Below are 13,217 nucleotides of genomic sequence, written 5' to 3'. Positions count from 1 at the left end.
TCTATTTTTTCACTTCAATGGGGCCGCAAAAGATGCGGACAGCACTCCGTGGCCCCGCAAAAAAAAAATAACATGTCCTATTCTTGTCAGTTTTGCGGACAAGAATAGGCATTTCTACAATGGGCCGCCTGTTTCGTTCCGCAAATTGCGGAAGGCACACTGGTGGCTTCAATGTTTTGCGGACCGCAAAAAACTAAACGGCGGTGTGCATGAGGCCATATTGTGCATTTTTCACGCTGTGTTCTGCGTGAAAATCGCAAGCATCCGCAAGCAAGTGCGGATGCGGTGCGATTTTCACGCATGGTTGCTAGGAAACGATCGGGATGGGGACCTGATCTGTATTATTTTCCCTTATAACATGGTTGTAAGGGAAAATAATAGCATTGTTAATACAGAATGCTAAGTAAAGTGTCCATTGAGGGGGTTAAAAATAATAAACAAATTTAACTCACCCCATCCACTTGATCTCGTAGCGGATCTCCTTTTCTTTCTACTTTCTTCAGGACCTGGCTAAAGGACCTTTGATGACGTCACTGCGCACATCACATGGTCCATCACATGGTCCATCACCATGGCTCATGACACGGTCCATCACATGGTCCATCACACGGTCCATCACCATGTTGATGGGGCATGTGATGGACCATGTGATGAGCACAGTGACGTCATCAAAGGTCCTTTAGCCAGGCCCTTAAGAAAGTAGAAAGAAGAGGAGATCCGCTACCCGATCAAGTGGATGAGGTGAGTTAAATTTGTTTATTATTTTTAACCGCTCAATGGACATTTTACTATGCATTCTGTATTCAGAATGCTATTATTTTCGCTTATAACCATGTTATAAGGGAAAATAATAAAATCTATGAAGAAGTCCGGGTTCGGGTCTGGGTACCAAACATGCAGATTTTTCTCAAGCGCGTGCAAAATGCATTAAAACGCTTTGCACTCGCACGGAAAAATCGTGCATTTTCCTGCAACGCACCCACATCTTGTCCGGCCCTCAAACGCGACGCCCGTGTGAAAGAGGCCTTACAGTTCTAGAATGTATTGGATAACACTGGCAGCATTATGCCAGTGTTATCCAATACATTCCGGAACTGTAAGGGTTACAAAAATCATAAATCAATATAATGCTATGTGACACAGCAGCGATGGAAGGTCAGGCCGGGTGCTGCGATGCGGACTTGCTGTGAGAGGAACGCCTGTCTGCAAGGGGCCTAAAATAATGAACGCAATTGCAGGAAAAATGACTGAACTTGCTTACAAAATGGTGTGAGTTTCACTGAACGCACCCTGAACACATCCTGACACAATCCGTATCATTTGTGTGAAAGAGGCTCTAGGTGAATGCTCACGGTCGTGGAACACAGATGTGAGCGGTCCGTGGTATTCCAGCCTGGCATCCTGCTGAGAGCAGGAGCGCACGGCGTCATTGGTTGCTATGACGCCGTGCTCTTCGTGCCACCGCTGCAGTACAGTAATACACTCGTATAATCTATACGAGTGTATTACTGTACTGCAGCGGTGGCACGAAGCGCACAGCGTCATAGCAAACAATAACGCCGTGCACTCCTGCTGTCAGCAGGATGCCAGGCCAGGATACCACGGACCGCTCACGTCCGTGTTCCACGGTCGTTGGCATTCGGCCTTACATGCAGTTTTTCCATACAGATTTTCACGCAAAACAAACACAGGGTAATACAGTACCAGCGAAATGAATGAGATTTGATATGTTGTGCGGAAATTGACCTGTTGTATGGGTTATAAAATCTGCAGCATGTCCATTGTTTGTGCAGTTTCACATGTTCTAGTTTCCCCATAGATTTCAATAGGGTTGTTTATATAAACAGAAAATCCACAACAAAACCGCACAAAAAATGCAATAAATAGTACAGATATATGTGCATTTTTTGTGCAGTTTTGGTGCAGATTTTTGGCATACAAATCTGCACCATGTGCAGGTACCCTTAGGCCCCTTTCACACGGGCGAGTTTTCCGTGCGGGTGCGATGCGTGCGGTGAACGCATTGCACCCGCACTGAATCCTGACCCATTCATTTCTATGAGACTGTGCACACGAGCGGTGATTTTCACGCATCACTTGTGCGTTGCGTGAAAATCGCAGCATGCTCCTCTTTGTGCGTTTTTCACGTAACGCAGGCCCTATAGAAATGAATGGGGTTGCGTGAAAATCGCATGCATCCGCAAGCAAGTGCGGATGCGGTGCGATTTTCACGCATGGGTTCTAGGTGACAGTCTATTCACTGTATTATTTTCCCTTATAACATGGTTATAAGGGAAAATAATAGCATTCTGAATACAGAATGCTTTGTATAATAGTGCTGGAGGGGTTAAAAATAATAAAAAAGTTAACTCACCTTCTCCTCTTGTTAGCGCAGATGCCGGTCTGTTCTTTATCTGTGGGCTAAAGGACCTTTGATGACGTCAGATCACATGCTCCATCACCATGGTGATGGACCATGTGATTGGAGCATGTGATCTGACGTCACCTCAGGTCATTCAGTCCACAGCTAAAGAACAGAGTGGCATCTGCGCGAACAAGAGGAGAAGGTGAGTTAACTTTTTTATTATTTTTAACCCTTCCAGCACTATTATACAAAGCATTCTGTAGTCAGAATGCTATTATTTTCCCTTATAACCATGTTATAAGGGAAAATAATACAATCTTCAGAACATCAATCCCAAGCCCGAACTTCTGTGAAGAAGTTCGGGTCTGGGTACCAAACATGCGCGATTTTTCTCACGCGAGTGCAAAACGCATGACAATGTTTTGCACTCGCGCAGAAAAATCGCGCATTTTCCCGCAACGCACCCGCCTCTTATCCGGGCAAAAAACATGACGCCCGTGTGAAAGAGGCCTTAGGCCACCTGCACACCTCGCAAAATACATGTGGTTTTTCTGTGCACATTCCCACATGGAAAAACCACTGCGTATTACAGTACCAGTAAAGTGTATGAGATTTCACTAATCTGATGTACACTTTGCAGATTTTTTCCGTGCATAAATCGACCTGCCATTGGATTTTAAATTAAATAGCATGTCAATTATGTTTGCGGTTTTAGCTGCGGATTTCACCCTTTTTAATGGAAGGGTGAGATCTGCAGCAAAACCCCATCAAATCCACAATTAGACTTTGCAGATTTTGGTGTAGATATGCTGCTTAAAGGGAACCTGACACCTGGAAAAGACAATTTACACTAATCACAGTACCTTAAAGTATCTCTCATAGTGTGCCCAAAGATGTATTCATATCTTCTTTCTGCGTTGTGCTGTCTCATAAAATCGAGTTATAAAACTGTGTTTGGCACCTTTTTGAAGTCGTGCTGAAGTCACGGCGGCAGCGGCCTCCTTGACTCAACCGTCGGATAAGCCCGCCCCTATGCCGCATCTCCGCATATTGATGGACATTTTTCCCTGTAGCCGGGACCGCGCTCTTCTCGCGCATGCGTAGTGCGCATCCTGCCGCAGCGCGATCCCGGCTACGGCTCCCTCCCTCCCTGGCATCTGCATGTACACTGCGCTGCAGTGCAAGCAGACAGTGATCACGCTCACGCCGCAGGGGAGAAGCGATGGGCACGAGCGCGCTGTATAGGAATGGCGCAGGCGCAGTGAACAAGAAGATGCCAGGGAGGGAGGGAGCCGTAGCCGGGATCATGCTGTGGCAGGACACGCACTACGCATGCGCGAGAAGAGCACGGTCCCGACTACAGGGAAAAATGTCCATCAATATGCGGAGGAGCGGCATAGGAGCGGGCTTATCCGTCGGTTGAGTCAAGGAGGCCGCTGCCCCCGTGACTTCAGCATGACTTCAAAAAGGTGCCAAACACAGTTTTATAAGTCGATTTTATGAGACAGCACAACGCAGAAAGAAGATATGAATACATCTTTGGGCACACTTTGAGAGATACTTGAAGGTACTGTGATTAGTGTAAATTGTCTTTTCCAGGTGACAGGTTCCCTTTAAATGCGCATAAATTCACATACAGTCGATTTGTTGCGACTGAAGATCAGTTCCATAAATCTGAATGGGATCGTTTTGGTGGCAAGTATATGGATTTCTGCAGGCCCCATTTAGATGAATATGAAAGTCATCTTACTGATGTGAATTCACTCTTGTAGGTGCCCCTTCACTAGCTGTGCACCCCTTCAGGAAACACAAGCTCCTGTAAACGGTGGCCCACAATTTCTAATGTGATTCCACCTAAACCCTGTGATAAAATGTGAAAGAAGACCGAGGGCTGGGCCCACATGTACAGAGGGTACACGATGCCACACAGACAACGGTTCTTTCCCAACAGTTGAGTTTACTGGACAATGTAGTGAACAAGAAGCTGAGAATATATAAAACAGATTGGTACACAGAAAAAAAAACAACAGTAAATGTAACGCTGTCTAACAATAAACGAGTAAATGTAATGTAAGTCCATTAAGCAGCCTAGCTGCACTTGTATGTTCCTGGATGAGTTCCTCGTTGGGTTGCACCCTAAGTATTACGCAATACTATTTGTAATCCATAGGGAAATGATGTCTCTCTTGTAACTTTAATCCTTTCTCCAGCTCATAGCATATAACACCCTATGAACAGTCAGGGAGATCGGAAGGTGTCAGAGTATGAGTCCCTTAGGGCTATGCATTAGCTTGCAGCCCGTACACCGCAATCTAACTGTACTTGAAGCGTTATTGTATGTGCAAATGCCACTTCAACAGTGTGGTGCAATGTGACCTTCCTTGAGCAGGTTCTTGGTGCTTTTTATTATTTCCTGGTCCACTCCAGAACTGGATCCTACAGACACGACACTCCTGGGGTCGTCGCTGATAACCTCCCCCTGTTGTCGCCAGTCTCCACCATGAGCCAGTCAATTCCCTTCCAGAATCAGCAGAGATGATCCCTTTTGGTTTCCAGCAGCACCAAGCACAGCCTCCATCTGCTCACTTCCTGCTTCTAAAGGGACTTCCTCCACTTACACAGGGAGAGTGTGATGCAATAAGTCATTTTCTAAGTGCAGTGTCAAACCTACATATTCAGTTTGCTATCACACTTGTAAGGGTCCAAAACAGCCCATAAATTAGCTATTTTCCAACTCTGCAAACTAAATAGGTTATTAGTATTCCTCTGCTAGACAGCTCCAATGTAGACTTTTATCATCTTATCCTTTGCTGGCATCTGCTGACCAAAGTGAGATGTTGCAGTAATTATACAATTTACAACATAGCAGAGTAATACATTTAGGTCCCTTCCCCCACATCCTTATAAATTTGTCAAAATTTGATACAATTTGGTGAATCTTAAGAAAAATCCACTCCTCCTAGCTATCTAATAGGGTTTAAAGGAAATCTGTTATCTCCAAAATCAGTTTCAAAGTAAGCATACTGCATGTAGGGTTGGTGGCCCAAGACATAACAATTTGTTGTGAAAATCCAGTTCTCTAAGGCCGCATGCACAAGACCGTGGTGTGTTTTGCGGTCTGCAAATCGCAGATCCGCAAAGCACGGATGGCGTCCGTGCGTGTTCCGCAATTTGCGAAACGATACGGACAGCCTTCAATATAAATGCCTATTCTTGTCCGCAAAGCGTGGACAAGAATAGGACATGTTATATTTTTTTAGCGGGGCCACAGAACGGAGCAATGGGTGCGGACAGCACACGGAGTGCTGTCCGCATCTTTTGCAGCCCCATTGAAGTGAATGGGTCCGCATCCGAGCCGTCAAAACAGCGACTGGGATGTGGACAAAAACTGTGGCCGTGTGCATGAGGTCTAATACTGAGAAATGCTTATTTTTATTTTTAAGAAAATAAGGTTTTTAGTGCACCTTGAACATAGCTGCTCTGTTTGGTTCATCATAACCCCCCTATAACACCATCCAGCACCTCTCCTTCTTGTTTGATTGATAGTCCTTGAGATTTAAGAGCTAACAGCAATGATGCAGGGCAAGTCATGTGCAATGAACACAGTGGGGGCCCCCTCTCATGATGCACTGAAAACCATACAATTAAAAGGAACCATTTTTCAGGATTAATGGACCAGAGTTTCACAAGAAAAATATCCCTATGTTACATGGTGTGCTACCCTACATGGTGATATGCTTACTTTGAAACTGATTTAGGGTAATTTCAGATGAGGGTGTCCAGTGCAGAAAATACTCTCCATGTGGGAGCGTGATTTATCATTATAGACACTGGTCCTTTCACAGGAACACATGATTTATAATGCTGTGTGCCTCTGTCCAACATTGCATCAACTGAATGGTACTGATACATAATGCTGTGAGTAGAATTCAGTAGATGCAAGGTGAGGCAGAGACACACAGCATTATAAATCATTATAATGCTTTGCAATCCTGTGAAAGAAGCAGTGTCCATAACGAGAAATCACACTCCCACACTGAACATGTTTTCCGCACTGGACATGATTTTCTAAAAATACCCTTTGCAGGAGACAGACTCCCTTTAACAGGAAAGGGGTATAGTTTAGTGGTAAAGTGGCTGGGGCCTCAAGAGTGCCATTTTGTGCCAAAATGTTAGGACAAAATTATTTTGCAAAGTAAGCCATCCAGTAGGCAGTATAAAGTTTGAGAAAGTGTCTACCCTACACCAAATTTATTATCCAGCCTGAGCCACTGTGGTAAATGCCGTGCCTGTCCAGACAGCCTGTCTAAGTTATCACTGTCTATAGCAAGATGCACACTTGCTTGGCTTTTCTCATAACTCCATAGAAATGAATGGAGCATGCTGGGAGTCGTAGTTTCACCTCAGCTGGAGTGCCGGGGGTTTCCCATCTCTGGTCTATAGGATTAGTAAATCCGCACCAATGCCCAATGCACCCATATTGCATGAACAACAAGCATTTTCTTTGGTCTTTAGTAGCCATAACCTTAGCTGTTTTGAGGGTTCTGGAAAGAATGTTTGGGGTCTGGGATTCATACTCTGATAGGGATTTGTTCTGAGTTGGCTTAGCTTTTACAAGGCACATGTTCAATGAACAACATATCTCTGTATGTAGTTTACATGCACGTCCATGGATGTTTTTATTGTCTACGTTCAGAGTATTTTAATGGCATGAAGTTCTAAGAATTGCTTGGTAAATGGACTGTTATATTTTATGTTATTATTTTATTATTTTCCTTAAAAGGGTTCTTCTGGAATTAGGAAAATGAAAATACTTCAATATTACTTTATGATAAATATATTCCCAAATACCTTACATTAGTTATAATGACTTGTTTTGTCTAGGGAGCCATCATCAGGGGAAACAAAATGGCCGCCGTCCTATTAGTGCACACAGAACCTGTCCTGATCACACAGCAGGACAAGTTACTTCACAGCACTGAGGTAAAGCGCTGCCTCATACTCCTCTCTGCTTGTCAAGGGTTATGATCCTGAATACAGTTTAATACGATCTTCAGCTGAATCTCTGTGGCAATGGAGTTCATGAGAAGACATGAAGTACAGAGAAGATAGTGGGGGTGTAGATAATGAGCAGCAGTACTTGTATGCAGTCTCCATTACCACAGCTCCATATCACCATAGCTGAATCTCTGTGGCAATGGAGTTCATGAGAAGACATGAAGTACAGAGAAGATAGTGGGGGTGTAGATAATGAGCAGCAGCTCCATATCACCATAGTCTGTCCTGTCCATCCTCTCTGTACTTCGTCTCTTCATAAACGAAATTCCCCAGAGATTTAGCTAAAGATCAGCTATATTCAGATCATAATTCCTGACCAGAAGAGCAGAGAGGAGAATGAGGCAGCTCTTTAACATAAGTTGTCCTGCAGTGTCATTATGACAGGTTCTGTGTGTGCTAATAAGACGGCGGCCATTTTGTTTCCCCTGATGATTGCTCCCTAGACAAAACAAGCCATTATAACTAATAACAGGTATTTGGGAATATATTTTTATGAAGTAATATTTAAGTATTTTCATTTTCTTAATTCCCGGAGAGCCCCTTTAACCACAAAACATGCGGTAGGTGGGCTTCCTACATGCAGTCATATACTCATTTATGATGAATAGGAGAAGGAATGATATTGTACACTGCCTCTAGGAAAATCAATTCAGCATTTACTGCCAACACTCTGAGAATGTAATCCTGCACATGAAAGCTCCTCACGCAGGTATCTGAGACTCATACAGCATCTAGCCTCCTATTTTATGTAAGCCACGCTACTGTATGCCTCTAAGTATAATAATGTATTGGGAAAATGCAGCATTATTAAAAATACATTACCGAATGCACTGCCTCAACCTCCTGCGCTCTCATTTATAGCTTGTTATTTACTTAGCAAACATTGGAAAACTGAGCTCAGGAACATGCTCTCTGAACCTTGAACCACCCTGGGCAAACGTGTAATGTGCCAAGTGGCAATTTAGAATCATTAGTATTAAAGCACTGAATTGTAACTTGTTCAGGTCTTACTCCTTAGGCACAGACAAAGGGGAAAAGGATGATCAGGGCAAGGTTGGTAATATAGTAGTCAGAAATGGACCTGTATGACTGCACACTTTTTAGTAAAGATGTAAAAAAAACTTTCTTGAACGTTCCTCTAGGGCAGTCCTGGCTTTTTCTGTGTTTCCCTCTGTGTTTGGTAATTTACAGTAAGCAAAGGCCTATCTGTAAAATAAGAATAAAGTGCTGGAAGGCAATGTCCTTCTCTGTCTACCCTTGCATGAGAAATACTTTAGAAGACTTCAACTAACTGATCTGACACATTTGGAGCTGAGGGCTGTAAGGTTAGAACAAATAACATTACTGACAGCATTCATTGGAGCCTGCTAGTTAGCTACGGCATAATGTAACAGTTTGAAAATCCTCCATTTTATTTTCAGGCTAACGCAATGCAAGACTTTGCTCACATTTTTGTTCACAGCCTTCTCCTATGACGGAAAGAATAGCGCAGCAGGCAGTGCTATTCTTCTCATAAAGCTCATTTATGTTAATTATTTTGTGGGGAAATAATTTATCAGACTGTGACAGCCATGCTAGAGCAGGGGCAAGCTGTGAGGGTGTGCCAGGGTTGGCGATGCTAACACATTGTGTAAAGTGATTAGAAAGGCTAGCATAGTAACTGGATGTCCTTTTGAAAGTTATTAGAAGGTTTTAGAGAATATCAAAGAAATCATGGTGAAATTGTGGGGTTACCAGTTGCTATAACAGACTGGGACCTTGTGAAGGCTCCCAGGTCTGCCATAGCAAACTGTCGGCAGGGCTTGATAGGAAGCTAGCAAACTGATGGTAAGGCTGAATATGAAGCTAGCAAACTGTGTCAGGGCTTAATAGGAAGCCAATAAGACTCCCACAGACTGCAATAGTGATCAAGCGATTACTTGGATCCCTAAAGGGACTAAAAATTAAAGTAAATTAAAATATAAAAGACACAAAAATATAAAACTTTTACTTATAAAAATAAACAATAAAAAATAAACATAATTCATATGGTCATCTGAAAATGTTTCACCTATTAAACTATAAAAATATTTAGCATCCTGAAAAATAAAAATAAAACTGACCAATCTGCCAAAAATTTTTATAAAAAGGTACATGTACCCCAAAAATGAAATGTATTGGTGTCAGAATATAGCAGTGCAAAGACAATTATTTTTCTAATGGTTTTCCTGTAAAAACAGTGTCCTCTTAGCTTTATGTATGCCCACATATTGTTTATATGAATTACTGAAAATTTCTACAAAAAATCCTCAAAAATCCTACAAGGAGTATCTACTCTGCAAAAAAAAAAAAATGTACAGCTACCTTTGTGAGTTTGTGTCCATCCATGGACTTAGCAGCCAACAGTTTCAATGTTCATGTGAAATCATTATGGAGGCTCTCAGCAATGAGCATGCTGTATTGAGACCCATCACTGTTCAAACAGAATTCCAATTTTCACAAACACACAAATTGTTAGCTATTTGTGTGTCTTTTAGTTGCTAGAAACCCAGATGGAGATATTCTACAATCATGATTTAAATGACCATTTAGGCAGTAACTTTTATTTGTCCATGTCACCAGATGTTTCATTGTTACTTAGATTTTAAAAAAAGATATCTGTCCATCAAACTGAACATTTTTTGATCAATTGTCACATAACAAGCCGTAACTGAAAAGCCTAAGGTCAGCGTCAGACTGGGTTTCCTTGGGCCCCCCAGAAGAAACTATTTTTGAGGCCAAACTCGTATATCATCAATAAAGTCTAACAGGTTTTGAATCAAAGTTAAGTTAATGACTCCAAAGGGAGCTTCAAATGTTTTTTTTTTCTTGGATCTTTGGACCCACTGTGGCATTAGAGCTTGGGTCCACCACAGGACCACCACAGGCCTATGTAAGAGGCCTAAGAGCCTCTTACATAGGCCAACGCCAGATAATATACAAGCGCCGATTGACAATATACAAGTCGATTGTTGCTTGTTTAAAGGGCCCTTAATACAGCCTGATGCAAAGGGTAAAGAGAGATGAAGGATCATTATTATGTTAGCTTGCCCAATTCACTTTGCATATTGTTGATGGTACAATGCTTGTTTACACAGCAAAATGTGCTGCTGATGAAAGACAATTTTGGGTTTCACATGAAAGATGTGATGACCTGACAAAAGAAAGTTTTGCTAATTTTTTTAGTGATTGGCAGCATCTTTACATGTACATTCCTGATATTAGGCCTGATCCTTGGTGTCAGTAATAAGGACCGCCTTATTCCTAGTTAATATAATGTTTGCTGTGATAATATATGTTTTATGGTTATGTGTTGTGGTGTAACATGTTCTGGTGTGATTCACATATATACATACAGTATGTATTTATGTATTTGCGTTGCCAGGCCAGCAGCCATTGATGAATTGGTTTAAGGCTGCATATAGGCTGAGATGTCTGCCTCATATCTGGGAAAACAGCAGCCTGATCCCCGGGGGTAGTTAGCATAGAGATGCAAACTATGATGGGCTCGTTTGCTGGTCACACTCGGGTCAGGGGACTCTCTGGCGCCTTGTGTCAGCATGGGGGCTTCCTAACCAGAGCATGAACCATAATCCTTAATCCTTCATAACTTGTTCAGGAGGGATCAGATGTCCCCAAAATCTAGCTTATCATCTCTGGTATGATGGTGCATCGCATGGACACCAGACATGGCATATCAACTCGCCGTGCTCTTCTTAAAATAAGGATATCATCTTCCGAGCATCCTGGACATGTAGTGTTTGATATGCTAGGACTCGGAACGATGAGATATGAATTATGAAGAAGGGCTGGGGTCTGTATCTTCACCAGGGCAACTGGGAAACTATATTTTTTATATTTTCATACCTGTTCCCTAGTTGGCCAGGGGGCCTCCTGCATGGGTAATTTAGCTTGGCCCAGAGTGAGAATCCCCTCAGGCCTGCCCCTGGAGGGAAGGCATAAAAATGCAATCCCTGGATATTTGGGTGTCACAAAGTGGGAGATCCAATCGAATTGGTTTGTGCACCATTACTCTGCCCAAATCTCCTGGGAGGAAAGGACTTTTACCATACAAATGTTAAGTATTAGAACTTTCTTTGATTTCTCCTTTTTATTTTACAATTGTCTCTTGTTAATCATTTTTTGTAACCAAGTACTGTCTATTTTTTATACATAAAACCTAAAAGTTTGATGGTTTTTCTTGTAACCTTAAGAACCTGTTAGCTCCATGGAGAGTGTGTGTGCAGTCTGAGGCTGTAAGTTGTTTTTATGTGAGGATTGCTATCGTGTGGGTGTCTGCTTGTGAGTGGAACACTCAGGGGTGTCCTATCGACCTTATAACTGACGGGTGGTGGCAGTGAAAGTTTTGTGTTAGTGCAGGCTTCAGGTGGTGATTTATGCTCAAGTTACGGCCTGGTGTAGACACCTGAAAAACAGAAACATAGAATGTGTCAGCGGATAAGAACCATTTGGCCCATCTAGTCTGCCCAATATGCTGAATACTATGAATAGCCCCTGGCCCTACCTTATATGAAGGATGGCCTTATGCCTATCCCATGCATGTTTAAACTCCTTCACTGTATTTGCAGCTACCACTTCTGTAGGAAGGCTATTTCATGCATCCACTACTCCTTCAGTAAAGTAATACTTCCCGATATTACTTTTAAACCTTTGCCCCTCTAATTAAAAACTATGTCCACTTGTAGCAGTTTTTCTTCTTTTAAATATTCTCTCTTCTTTTACCGTGTTGATTCCCTTTATGTATTTAACGTTTTCTATCATATCCCCTCTGTCTCGTCTTTCTTCCAAGTTATACATTTTAAGGTCCTTTAACCTTTCCTGGTAAGTTCTATCCTGCAATCCATGTACTAGTTTAGTAGCTCTTCTCTGAACTCTCTCCAAAGTATCAATATCCTTCTGGAGATATGGTCTCCAGTACTCCAAATGAGGTCTCACTAGTGCTCTGTAGAGCGGCATGAGCACCTCCCTCTTTCTACTGTTAATGCCTCTCCCTATACACCCAAGCATTCTGCTAGCATTTCCTGCTGCTCTATGACATTGTCTACCCACCTTTAAGTCTTCTGAAATAATGACCCCTAAATCCCTTTCCTCAGATACTGAGGTTAGGACTGTATCACTCATTTTATATTCTGCTCTTGGGTTTTTACGCCCAGGTGCATTATCTTGCACTTAACACTACATTTTAGTTGCCAGATTTCTGACCATTCCTCTAGTTTTCCTAAATCCTTTTCCATTTGGTGTATCCCCCGAGGAACATCAACCGTGTTACAAATCTTTGTCATCAGCAAAAAGACACACCTTACCATCGAGGCCTTCTGCAATTTCGCTGATAAAGATATTAAACAATATGGGTCCCAGAACAGATCCCTGAGGTACCCCACTGGTAACAAGACCTTGGTCTGAATATACTCCATTGACTACAACCCTCTGATGGAATAAAAGACATCTGATTTGCACTAAGACACGACTGCTGGGATTCTTTATATATATTGCTGTGGATTGACGTCCTCTCCCGTGAAGCGTGCACTTGAATGTGAGTGCTGGTTTCTCTACACCAAAATACAACCCTCTGTTGTCTGTCCCTCAGCCAATGCCTAATCCATTCAACAATATGGGAGTCCAAGCTCAAAGACTGCAGTTTATTGATAAGCCTTCTATGTGGGACAGTATCAAAAGCCTTACTAAAGTCTAGATAACCGATGTCTACTGCACCTCCAGCATCTATTATTTTAGTCACCCAATCAAAAAAATCAAT

The sequence above is a fragment of the Bufo gargarizans genome, chromosome 5, assembly GCF_014858855.1.
Source record: "Bufo gargarizans isolate SCDJY-AF-19 chromosome 5, ASM1485885v1, whole genome shotgun sequence".
Taxonomy (NCBI): domain Eukaryota; kingdom Metazoa; phylum Chordata; class Amphibia; order Anura; family Bufonidae; genus Bufo; species Bufo gargarizans.
The sequence above is the reverse complement of the archived record's forward strand: the minus strand, read 5'-3'. Positions refer to the sequence as shown.